Source organism: Lissotriton helveticus, chromosome 5_1 (assembly GCF_964261635.1).
Source record: "Lissotriton helveticus chromosome 5_1, aLisHel1.1, whole genome shotgun sequence".
NCBI lineage: Eukaryota > Metazoa > Chordata > Amphibia > Caudata > Salamandridae > Lissotriton > Lissotriton helveticus.
The window spans coordinates 1,078,736,376-1,078,749,681 of NC_136065.1; the positions used below are offsets into that span (position 1 = coordinate 1,078,736,376).

Below are 13,306 nucleotides of genomic sequence, written 5' to 3' on the forward strand. Positions count from 1 at the left end.
GTGCTTGCTTAATGTGACAGCATGCGCTACGACTCATTTATGAAACGGGTTTCTGTGCCGTTGTATGGATATTAGTGATTTATAACTGGGCAAGGGTCAGAAATAGGAGTATCGATACAGGTCCCTAGATAAACACACTACAAGGGCGGTAGAGTGGTAGAGTGAGGGTGGTAGAGTGGTAGAGTGAGGGCGGTAGAGTGGTAGAGCGAGGGCGGTAGAGTGAGGACGGTAGAGTGAAGGCGTGAGGGTGGTAGAGTGTGGGCAGTAGAGTGAGGGCGGTAGAGTGGTAGAGTGAGTGCGGTAGAGTGGTAAAGTGAGGGCAGTAGAGTGGTAAAGTGAGGGCGGTAAAGTGGTAGAGTGAGTGCGGTAGAGTGAGGATGGTAGAGTGAGGGTGGTAGAGTGGTAGAGTGAGGGCAGTATAGTGCGGGCGTGAGGGCGGTTGAGTGGTAGAGTGAGGGTGGTAGAGTGAGGGCGTGAGGGTGGTAGAGTGAGTGCAGTAGAGTGAGGGCGGTAGAGTGAGGGTGGTAGAGTGAGGGCGGTAGAGTGGTAGAGTGAGGGCGATAGAGTGAGGGCGTGAGGGGGTAGAGTGGTAGAGTGAGGGCGGTAGAGTGAGGGCGGTCGAGTAAGAGCAGTAGAGTGGTAGAGTGAGGGCGGTAGAGTGAGGGCGGTAGAGTGGTAGAGTGAGGGCGGTAGAGTGGTAGAGTGAGGGCGGTAGAGTGAGGGCGGTAGAGTGGTAGAGTGAGGGGGTAGAGTGAGGGTGGTAGATTGAGGGCGGTAGATTGAGGGTGTGAGGGCGGTAGAGTGGTAGATTGAGGGCGGTATAGTGAGGGCGGTAGAGTGGTAGAGTGAAGGCGGTAGAGTGAGAGAGGTAGCGTGGTAGAGTGAGGGCAGCAGAGTGAGGGCAGTAGAGTGGTAGAGTGAGGGCAGTAGAGTGAGGGCAGTAGAGTGGTAGAGTGAGGGCGGTAGAGTGGTAGAGTGAGGGCGGTAGAGTGAGGGCGGTAGAGTGGTAGAGTGAGGGTGGTAGAGTGAGGGCAGTAGAGTGGTAGAGTGAGGGCGGTAGAGTGGTAGAGTGAGGGCGGTAGAGTGGTAGAGTGAGGGCGGTAGAGTGAGTACGGTAGAGTGAGGGCATGAGGGTGGTAGAGTGAGGGCGGTAGAGTGGTAGAGTGAGGGCGGTAGCATGAAGGTGGTAGAGTGGTAGAGTGAGGGAGGTAGAGTGAGGGCGGTAGAGTGGTAGAGTGAGGGCAGTAGAGTGAGGGCGGTAGAGTGGTAGAGTGAGGGCGGTAGAGTGAGGGAGGTAGAACAGTAGAGTGAGGACAGTAGAGTAGTAGAGTGAGGGCAGTAAAGTGAGGGCAGTAGCGTGGTAGAGTGAGGGCGGTAGAGTGAGGGCGGCAGAGTGGTAGAGTGAGGGCGGTAGAGTGGTAAAGTGAGGGCAGTAGAGTGGTAGAGTGAGGGCGGTAGAGTGAGGGTGGTAGAGTGGTAGAGTGAGGGCGGTAGAGTGAGTGCGTTAGAGAGAGGGCGGTAGAGTGGTAGAGTGAGGGCGGTAGAGTGAGGGCAGTAGAGTGGTAGAGTGAGGGCGGTAGCATGAGGGTGGTAGAGTGGTAGAGTGAGGGCGGTAGAGTGAGGGCGTGAAGGTGGTAGAGTGGTAGAGTAAGGGCGGTAGCATGAGGGTGGTAGAGTGGTAGAGTGAGAGCGGTAGGGAGGGCGGTAGAGTGAGGGCGTGAGGGCAGTAGAGTGGTAGAGTGAAGGCAGTAGAGTGATGGTGGTAGAGTGGTAGAGTGAGGGAGGTAGCATGAGGGTGGTAGAGTGAGGGCGGTAGAGTGGTAGAGTGAGGGCAGTAGAGTGGTAGAGTGAGGGCGGTAGAGTGAAGGCGTGAGGGTGATAGAGTGAGGGCGGTCGAGTGGTAGAGTGAGGGCGGTAGAGTGGTAGAGTAAGGGCGGTAGAGTGAGGGCGTGAGGGCGGTAGAGTGGTAGAGTGAGGGCAGTAGAGTGAGGGCGTGAGGGCGGTAGAGTGGTAGAGTGAGGGCGGTAGCATGAGGGTGGTAGAGTGGCAGAGTGAGGTCAGTAGAGTGAGGGCGTAGAGTGGTAGAGTGAGAGTGGTAGAGTTAGGGCGGTAGAGTGAGGGCGTGAGGGTGGTAGAGTGAGGGTGGTAGAGTGGTAGAGTGAGGGCGGTAGAGTGGTAGAGTGAGGGCGGTAGAGTGGTAAAGTGAGGGCAGTAGAGTGAGGACAGTAGAGTGGTAGAGTGAGGGCAGTAGAGTGAGGGCAGTAGAGTGGTAGAGTGAGGGGGCATTAGAGTGGTAAAGTGATGGCGGTAGAGTGGTAAAGTGATGGCGGTAGAGTGGTAGAGTGAGGACGGTAGAGTGAGGGCGGTAGAGTGGTAGAGTGAGGGCGGTAGAGTGGTAGAGTGAGGGCGATAAAGTGAGGGTGGTAGAGTGAGTGCATTAGAGTGAGGGCGGTACAGTGGTAGAGTGAGGGTGGTAGAGTGAGGGCAGTAGAGTGGTAGAGTGAGGGCGGTAGGGAGGGCAGTAGAGTGAGGGTGTGAGGGCAGTAGAGTGGTAGAGTGAGGGCGGTAGAGTGAGGTCAGTAGAGTGGTAGAGTGAGGGCGGTAGGGAGGGCGGTAGAGTGAGGGTGTGAGGGCAGTAGAGTGGTAGAGTGAGGGCGGTAGAGTGAGGGCGGTAGAGTGGTAGAGTGAGGGCGGTAGCATGAAGGTGGTAGAGTGGTAGAGTGAGGGCGGTAGAGTGAGGGCGGTAGAGTGGTAGAGTGAGGGTGATAGAGTGGTAGAGTGAGGGCGGTTTAGTGGTAGAGAGGGCGGTAGAGTGAAGGTGTGAAGGTGGTAGAGTGAGGGCGGTAGAGTGGTAGAGTGAGGGCGGTAGAGTGAGGGCGTAGAGTGGTAGAGTGAGGGAGGTAGAGTGAGGGCATGAGGGCGGTAGAGTGGTAGAGTGAGGGCAGTAGAGTGAGGGCGTGAGGGCGGTAGAGTGTTAGAGTGAGGGCGGTAGAGTGGTAGAGTGAGGGCGGTAGAGTGGTAGAGTGAGGGCGGTAGAGTAAGGGCGTGAGGGCGGTAGAGTGGTAGAGTGAGGGCGGTAGAGTGGTAGAGTGAGAGTGGTAGAGTGAGGGCGGTAGAGTGAGGGCGTGAGGGCGGTAGAGTGGTAGAGTGAGGGCAGTAGAGTGGTAGAGTGAGGGTGGTAAAGTGGTAGAGTGAGGGCGATAGAGTCGTAGAAGTAAAGGCTACCTGACTCTTCGCACGCACCCACCCATTCAGTTGTTGGCCTCTCAGCTGAGTCTGCCAACGAGACAAAAAAGTGGAGGTGGGGTGGTTAACTAATGAGGCAGTAAAAAGAAATGCGTTCTGAATTAGTGAGACCGTGGCAGAAGTGCAGGCTACCTGACTCTGAACTATCCCCCAAAGTGGGTCATCACACTGCCCTCCTAAGTCCGGCCGAGGAAAACTAACAAAGGGAGCTAAGCATGCATGCAGAGAGGCGAGTGAGAATCTAGCGCTGCCTGCTCTGTAAGCATTAGAAACAAAAGTGTGTGGCAGAAGTACAGGCTACCTGACTCTTTGCACACACCCATTCAGTTGTTGGCCTCTCAGCTGAGTCTGCCAACTAGACAAAAAATCTAAATTTACTAAACTACCCATAAAACGGTCATGGGATCCATGCCTTGTGCGGTGGGGATTATTCAAGCAGAGTCCCGCTCGCGGGCAGATGTCAGAGGGGGCGGGGGTGGGATGCGCGCGCTCTGGATGAAGTCGGCCGAGCTCTTCCTGAGCCCACGGGTCCCGCTCGTGCAATCAGGACATGCCGTGGATCACATAACATGAGCAAGACCAGCAAGTAGCATAAATTGATGCGGAGACCACAGGACGCATCCGAGGGCCTGAGTGCATTTCTTCTTAGAGGGTGGATTTTAAGTGAAGCACGTAGGAGGTTACCATGGGAAACACGAGGGAATGAGGTAGCATGAAATGGAGGAAATCTAGAAGATTATTAACGGAAGCTGAGCTGCAGGTTACTTTGGCAGTGAGGCAAATGTTGTTTAACCTTTTCAGCGCGACCGCGATTCCCCCTCCGGTGCTGGGCCGTAATAAAAACGGGTGTGGTCGTGACGGAACGGTTCCGTCATGAGCACAGCTCAACCGTAGCTCATGACGGAACCGTTCCGTCATGAGCATGGAAGGGGTTAAATAAGACTGTCCGGAAATATAAACTCACTCTAAAGAAAAGAAATAGGGAGATGCTGCAATTCTCAGTGTAATGAGCTCAGAATGCAAAAAAAACAAGTAACACGAGACGAGAACGTTAGCAGCCTTTGATGTCTGATGGTGGTGTAAGAGAGACAAATGTTGGTGTGCGAGGCTTCCTTTCAAGTCGGGTGGGGGGGCGGGGGAGCGAGCGAGTGGGAGGGAATGAGCATCGTGGTGTGCGAGGTGAACGGGATTTAATTCACCAACCTCATAATAATTTTCACCAACCTCATAATAATTATGGAATAAGCCGATTTTATCTGGTTATTCAGTCTGAGTGAGGCCTGCAGGCTAAAAATTGCGAAAGCAAGCGCTGGAGCGGTTTAAAGACTCTGCCTCCTATCAGCCTTGTGGTGTCTAATATCTGCCCCTCCACTCGTTAATGTTAGTGTCTTTGTAACCGAGTTATATAACAGAGAGAGAAAGGGTGGATAAAGACCGAAGGAGGGAAAGTGGGCGAAGGGAGGAGGGGAGAGAGAGCAGAAACTAAGAGAGGAAGGAAATGATTGAAAAAACTTGGCAAATATTTTATTTCACTGAGCCTTGAGTTCAGAATGTGTGTCCTACAGACACATCTTGTGGAGAATTAATAGAACACAATGTTGCTCCATCTATAATAAGAATATAGACCGCATACACAACAACTTACTTGTTTCTTAGTTTACCGGTGATATTGTCAGGGGCACTGTGTGAATGTTTCTAAATTCGTGTTTATCAACTATCAATTGCACTTTAAATAAATGTTTCTCAAATCAGTGATATGATAAAGTGAAGTTTCCGCATGCTAATGATCTATATATATATATATATATATTTTTTTTAAGAGACTTCATTATAATGTATACGATGCTTGATGTATATTTTCACGACTCCACTCGCACACAGGCTCAATACAGTAGCTAGGAACATAAACATTAGTCTTCTACGCGGACGCCTTCAAAACATTATTGGACTAGCTAGGGCAAACAACATGGGCAGCAGGTTAATGCATGAAAACGCGGAGACTTTAAAATAAAGGAGTAGGTGTGGCCTGATATCCGATGGGTTTCACTTCCAGTCGACTCAAGCGTTGTGAAGCCCTGTGGTGCAAGGGGCAGCCCGCAGCCTAGACCGCCTGCGGGTGCAGAGTGTGTGCGCCCTATCCTGCAAAGCGGCGCACAGGGAAAGAAAACCTGGCCGAGAAACTCCTAGCCGTGCTGTAAAGGGCAGCCTACGCGAGAGCCACAGAGAGCTTAGGAAAGGGCCGGAGAGAAGCTGGGCTAATAAGGCACAGATACAGGCAGCCAGGGCGGCAGTGACAGGCTTGGAGTGCCAAGGACAGGAGTACTCTAGGGACCGTGTTCTCGCAGTGGGTCTTACCTCAGTCCTGATAAAGAGATACAAGTGAAGAGTCAAGCAGCCCGCCAATGACGAAAGGTAGCCGCGGGCAGCACCGGGACCTTGCATTCAATGGGAAACCATCGGAGCCAATGAACAACAAGCAAGCACTTCCCCGGCTAATCGTAAACCAGCATAAGAGTATTCGAGGGAAATCGGCGGGTGCCGCAGTGGCGCTTGTTTCAAAAGATCTAAAGGGAGGGATCATTGTTAAATGTTTACCACGGAGACGGACAGGGAAACAAGCTCTTGGCATTGCAAAAAAACAAGCTCTTGGCATTGCAAAAAAACAAGCTCTTGGCATTGCAAAAAAAAAAAAGCTCTTGGCATTGCTGTGGGGGGGCGGGGCGGGAGCGCATTGGCGGGGGAGCAGCAGCCTTTGATGTGCGAGCGAGTGGGAGAGAAAATGGGGTGTGATTGAGAAGTGAGGCCAAGCGCGTGCTGGTGAAGCGTCGCGGTTGATTACCTCACATGCATTGGGGACAATCCTCGCTGGTTTCAAGAGTTTGTTTCGCTAACTATACTCTCGAAGAACAATGCATGCGCGTTGGTTCTACGGGACCTAAAAACCGAGCAGAAGAGGACAAAACAGAGGGCAGAAAAACGAGCAGGAAAGGTAGAATAGATGACAGAAAAACAAGCTGAAAAGGCAAAACTGAGCAGAAGAGGGCAAAACAGAGACACTCACACACACTAACAGTCCTACTCAGACTCTTTCACCCACTCACAAACCCACTCATGCACCCACTCACAGACCCACTCAGACTCACGCACTCAGTCACAGATGCACTCAGACTCATAGACTCACTCACAGACCGACTCAGAGATTCATGCACCCACTCACACACTCATGCACCCACACACAGACCCACTTAGACACTCACCCACTCACTCACAGACCAACTCAGACTCATGCACTCACTCACGCCCACTTAGAGACTTGTGCACTCACTCACACGGCCACTCAGAGGCTTGTGCACTCACTCACAGACCCACTCAGAGACTCATGCACCCACTCACATATCTACTCGGACACTCACACACAGTACTGGCTGCTGTGCAGGAGTAGTGGCGGGTGGGGTGGGAGCTGGGGGGTACAACAGATGACAGGGAAGTGGGGGAGGGGTAACCATAAACATACAAAATAAAATTAATTGGCCTTCCGCCTGCAACCCGACGCTCTTCTCCATGTCCTCTCCTCGTTGCAGCACAGGCTCCCAGCCTCTCTTCCGGCCAATCCTGATGCTGCTTTCATGTTAGAAAGCAGCCTCAGGATTGGCCTGAGCTCTGGAAACTTGTGCTCCCAGGGAGACAGGGCGTCTGTGCTTTGCTTTTTCTAAGCAAGCAACGGAGCTGGGTTGAAGACAGCTCAGTGGGCATGTGTGTTTGGTCGGCCTACGACAACTGACCAAATATATGCGCACCATATATTTGGTCAGCAGTGCTGCCCACCATTACCTCTCAATGACTGCGATGGCACCCGCCCCAGGACGCAGCATGCTCAAGTTGAAAAATAAAATGATAATAACTTGTTTTATTATCGTTTTATTTTTCAATTTTTGAGGGGTGGCGTGGGTCGACACTCCGCCAAAGCAGAGGAGCGAGCCTCCACTGCTCACATAGCTGCTGAGAGACCCACTCAGACACTCTCACACCCACTCGCAGACCTACTGAGACACTCATGCACTCGCTCACACATTCACTGTCAAAGGATAGTGGTTACAGGTTTCAAAAAAACGTAAAACTTCACTTAGAAACCAAAGGGTACAGGTATATTATAGTTAGGAAACTACATTAGCAAGGAGCAAGTGCCGCCTGCCGTGGTTGGGGCGAGATAGAGAGGGGCTGAGGAGCAACATGCGGGCTTCCAGTCTGCTCAGATTTGCATACGTAGGTGCAGGGAGATTCCCCTTGTGCCGTAGGGAACTCTGCACCAATGGCTGACATTCGGAGCCTCACCATACCGCCAGGTGGGCTGGGCCACTCCTGGGCTCTTCCAGCCATGGGGTTTGCCAATCTAGGCATTCAAAGGCTGCAGCAGCAATGTCCCGTCAGTCACCTGGTCTGCCTCTCAACCTGCCACGGAGCGCGGGGTCTATCTATACCACCCCACAGCACAGTTTTCAGCCTGGGGCCTACGGCCTCTGATCCCCAGCAGTATGAATGTCCCAGGTCAAAGTGCAACGTTACCTGTAGCAGCACCGGTGGTAAGTGGAGGAGGGTGTACACTTATTCACTCCTGGCAGATGTTTGCGCTCGCTAGGGGCAAACTTTATGATGATTCCCAGAATTCACAATTCTGGTTAGGGAGGCGGAAGCTTTGTTGTTGGAACCACAAACTCTGGAACGATCTGCCTTCCCCCCAACCCCCCCCCCCCCCACATCAGAGCTTTGCCGATGCTGCTCTCAAAGGATTTTAAAACATGGCTCTTTAATAACTAGGCTCCTTTCCTGCTTAGTAGTATTCAGCCCTGAGACACCTCAGGATAAATGTGCGCTTAACAAATTGCTGTTACATAACATAACATTACTCGAGATGATATCAAAAGTGGGACGAGAGATTCAGAAATTTTGGCATGTGTGATTAGTGTATTTGGTTGAGTGCTAGTGCGCAGAGATTTTTTGGGACAGCCTTCTTTCCTCCCATTCCCCTTTTTCTTTCCTTCTTCTAGTTCTAATTTTCCTTATTAGTGATGTTTCATCATTGTTTGCTCTCTTTCTGTTTTCTCTTCATACCCCTTTTATTGTCAAAGTTACGTACTTTTTCCTGGCATACCTTGATTTTGGTAACCTTTTAAAAGCAGTATGCAAATATATATAGCCTACTGGGATGTTTATGCTATTTCTTGGGTTCACTCTCTCCATTTCTGGGTAAACCCCAGATGCATACTACTGCGTTATCTTTCTCAGTCCCTGGGTCCCGCCTCACAGCTCCTGCGGATCTGCCTATACCTACTGCTACTGTGGTGTCTGGGGTAATTCTTGGGTTCCCACTCGACTACCGCAAAGGTCCTATTGTTCCAGACCCATACATGTGGTGACTGTTTCTTCTGGACCCCACCATTGCCAATTCATTAGGGCCTCTAGTCCGTTCCCATATTAGATGCCGTTGTGTGCGTAATATACCGAGCAGAACTTTAAACAAACAAAAATACAAATAAAAAAAGATTTTTACGGATTGTAATCCTGTACAAGGAATAAACTCTTCTTTTATTGAACCACTATCTCACTAGACACAACCCACATTAGTAGTGATTTTACGTTGGATAGATTAGGGGAAATGTTCCCTCTAATTCTACGGCTTAATCGTGGTTCACACGTTTACGACCAGCTTTGTGTTCTTCACTGGCTACCAGTTCCGAAAAGATGTCTGTCTAAGGCGCTCTATCTATATCATAAAGCTGTTACTTGGCAATATGTCTAGTCACCTTAGTTCTCATTTCAACTGCTATATTTCGCTTAAAACACTCTGTTCAAGGACGGCCATCCTCTTTTCAATTGTCAGATTTCCTAATGCTGAAATGGGTGGATGTACCTTTTTATACGGCGGGAGTTTGGAGTTCTCTTTTCTTGACTCTATGCAATATGTTGCCTCACTTGTCAGGTCATTGCTAATAGCACAGTGAACAAGCCTTGACAAAAGCACTAGAACTCGCCTTTTGAGACCTATTAGCAAATTTAGTTTTGCCAAAGTGCCTAAAAAATATCATTTGCAATCCAATTGGTCTTGCATTACTGAAAGTTTGAGCTATTGGTGGTGCATTATTATTTGCAAGGCCAATAGGTCAAACTTTATTTATTTTTTTCAACCAGCATACTACTTTTGTCTCCATTCCCTCATAACCTATTTCCCATTCTCTAATTTCTCTGGTTCTCCAGAACTGCAAGTTCATACGAATGGCAATAGTGCTATGCAAATATCATCACTCCACTGCATACAAAAGCACAAAAGTAAAAAAAACATTGTAATTTTCACCACCAAGAGCTCTAGCTTTTACAAATGCGAGACTTATTGCATTGCAAATCCTTTATTTTATTAGTTTCATGTGATGTTTTCTGTCCGCTTATGAAAAAGTTGGATTGTGAGCAATTATGCACATGTTTTGACATTCATTTTGTCGAGCCCAAGTGATGTACCTCTTTTTGATACATGTGGCAATACTCTGTAACCAAAAAGGTAGATTTTTTAAACCACTATTTGACATAATGATGACATCAATGGAAATGATATACCAAGATTTCTTGCCTCATGACATCAGAGGAAATTGCATCACATCGGCCCAGATCAGAGGAAATAGCCTTCTGGATTTTGACCTAAGTGGCATTATGAGAAATAAATTATAAGATACATGAATGACTTTTGAGCTACAGTTACTTGCTTTAACTGGCATATTTCATCGTCATCAAATGTACTTTTGCAGTGCGGTATCGTTGCTTACTATTCCTAGCTGCAAAAAAGGCAAGCATAACAGATCACTGCAGTTAGTTGATAGAGTTTTTACTAACTTTCTTGCTGTTTCAGAGGCTGACTTTGATCTCTTAATAGGTGAAATCAACAACTTTCCCAAAAGCCGTAGGGTAACTGATAATACTGTACACTGTAACATTGAGGAACAAGCATTTACAATCCAATGGTCTCGCCTTTGCAAAGGTTAGAGGTATTGGCATTGTAAATGACAATTTTTTTATTTATGTGTTGGTTTTGAAAACGGATAAATAAATGGCATTGTCATTTACAATGCCAATAGCTTAATCTCTCGCAAATGCGAGACCTATTGCATTTGCACCCACCCCCCTCCCCACACACACACACACAGAGCCACACACACACACACACACACACACATAGATGTGGTGGATGTGGTGGTGGATGTGGTGGTGGTGGTGGATGTGGTGGTGGTGGATGTGGTGGATGTGGAGGTGGGTGTATTGGTGGTGGTGGATGTGTTGGTGGTGGATGTGTTGGTGGTGGATGTGGCGGTGGTGGATGTGGCGGTGGTGGATGTGGCGGTGGTGGATGTGGTGGTGGTGGATGTGGTGGTGGTGGATGTGGTGGGTGATTTACTTTGCATCGTTGTGCTATATAATTCGCCACACTAGAGTTCATGAACAAAAAAGCAGTGGTAAAGCCAGTAGCTCTCACCAATGAGAGCTATTACGTTTGCCATTGCTTTTAGCCATATTGCACAGCAGTGTGCCTACTCTGCAATATGGTTAGAAGTAAGGGGGAAAGTGCTTTGTTGCGACCAGCGCTGGCCATGTCATAGCGCTATTTTTACTGTGGGGGAGGGGAAACAATGGGGGTGTGAGGATGTGGCAAGCAAGGAAAGGACGCAGTCGGGGTGGGAGAAAGGACAGTAACCACGGGCGAGCAATGATGTAGGCAGGAGGAAGGTGGAAGCTATGATGGGAGTACAAGGTGCAACAAGGTAAGACAAGCACCACACTGCTATGTCTCAGTTTACGTGTTACATTCCTCACAAATTCCAGCACGCCTCTTTAGTCCCTTCAACCCTTACTGTTCATCGGTGTCAGTTAAGGGGCACAGCTAAAGTAAATAAAAATAAAAAGCTTGTGGCGCTTACCCTCACGTTGCCCTTTGTGCTTATGCGATCTCCACGGAGGTCGCGCACAGTGCAGACCCCGGTTTTGCGTGCTGCCTGTGGGTCTGGAAAAATTAATGGCGCCCCATGGCCTCGTCGGAAACCTAGCTTAGCGCGGAGGACGCACAGCTGTCTTAGGGACAGTGGTAGATCTAAGGTTATTGTAAGGTTGAGAAGCACTTTAAAACACTAACACTGCTCTTCTGTGGAAGGAGTGTTCGGGACGACCAAACCTCGTGCGCATGCTTTTGCTACGAAGCATGCGCACCAACAAGGTGGGGGGGTAAGCACATACAGACGAGGAGCTGCAAACAGGGGTGTGATTTAGAGGCAACAAAACTCACGGCCATGTTGGAATGGAATGGGAGTTAAAACGCGGAATGCCTCGGATGCTTTAACTAATTAAAATTGAAGGAGTGCGTCGCACGAAATAAAAGTGAAGCAGACTGTGACGCTTGTAAATAAAAGTGAATGTGGTTGAGGTGCGTAAGTTGTGTCTCGATGCCAATTGTTTATTAAAGCAAATGGTAAATTTCCTTAGCAAATGGGCGAGTGTTCACAAGCAGTACGTTGTTTCTAAAAATGTACATAGCTGATAAATGTTGACATTTAAAATGCCACGTACAGACTCGCCAGTCTCCAGCCAACCCCCTACTCTACGCCAACTTGTAGAAAAAAGTAAAAGCTTCAATCTAGCATCATCTTCCCTAAAGGGCCACCCACAGCCCTCTCCCTCCAGAGTCTGGTACCTGTTGCATAACCACGTTGTCAGGCTGCATGGGGCTGCTGAGGATGGACTCCAGTATTTGCGCCATCATCGGGGGTGGGGGACGACTGAGCTACGGGAAAGTAACAAGTACGTTGGAGATCGGGGGGTAGCGAAAAGGGTTTTTGTCAGAGGGTAAGGCACTTCTGCGAGGAAGAGATGTTTGCCCGAGGGAGTTGTCAAGCAGTTAGTTAACCCTCTACCTGCTCCCCGGATAAAGTTCGTTTGCAGTGAAGTGTGGTAAAGTTGTGGTTCCGTTAGGGATGGGCTTCACGGTGAGAGGCAGATATCAGAAGACTGGGAAGAAGAAACGCTTAGCATGTCAACTAGTAGTGTAGTGGCCAGGGGTAGCGTAAACTGCTGGGTCGCCGAGCCTGTTAGTTAGCAGGGACAGAGTCTGAGGCCTGTGAGGTGCGGTGCCCCGGGGTTGGCCCACACAGTGCGAGACCGATGAGGTGCGAGTGGCTAAGACGATCTCTTCAAACATTCCACGGCGGGTAACCAACGAAGTGCAGAGGCGCTCAACAACCTAAGAAGCCGGCAGTCGCACAGAGCCAGATAGACGCACATGGGTGCCAGCGAGACTTAACAGAAGCCAGAGCGGCCACACAACAGTATTGCCTCCTTCAATCAACTGCCTCAAGCATTGGGTAAGCTCACACAGGAGTCTGTAAGCTCTGTACTTTTCGGATTGAGGGGCGTGTTTTTCTAGGAGAGAAAGAAACGAAAAAAACACGTCCCTCAATCCGAAAAGGACGGGGCTTACAGCGAGACAATGATGTCACAGAGACCTCTCCTCCAATGGCTGGCTGCTGTTTAGGAGGCCAGCCAATGGAGAAGAGGGGCGGGCTTAACCTCGCTACTCTGAGACATGAAGTCTCAAAGCGAGACTGCGCATGCGCGCAGCCTACGCTAGTCTCGACCTAAAAAGGAGGGTTCTGACAGCCTGACTCAATAGAGTTGGCGATTGTTGCCAACCATCTTTATCTTTGAAGATTATGAATGTAAATAATTTCTTATAAGGAAAACAATAAACTGACAAAGAGACTGTGACTTTGAAGTTTGGAGGTGAATTCCAATTCGTGACAAAAGGGATGTTTGCACAGGAATCCGAATTGATAGTTTTTCTGTAAATGCTGCACTTCTGAAGATTTCTCCAGGTTAAAAGGCTAACCATGCAAAATGTGGCACATTAAATGCCAATTCTCAATGTTTTGACCTCATTTGTAAGATAAAAACTCTGAATAGGATTTATTTACTCCACCTGCTAAATAGTTCTCTGTGGAGTCCTGGTAACTACCAGGTTGAGAAAATGCCT

General features: G+C 49.3%; 1 protein-coding gene across 1 annotated transcript in view; it reads left to right on the plus strand.

Annotated features, from left to right (window-relative positions):
* PDZD7 (PDZ domain containing 7) overlaps positions 1-13,306 on the plus strand; it is a 790,250-nt gene that overhangs the window by 360,664 nt on the left and 416,280 nt on the right. The window lies entirely within an intron of this gene.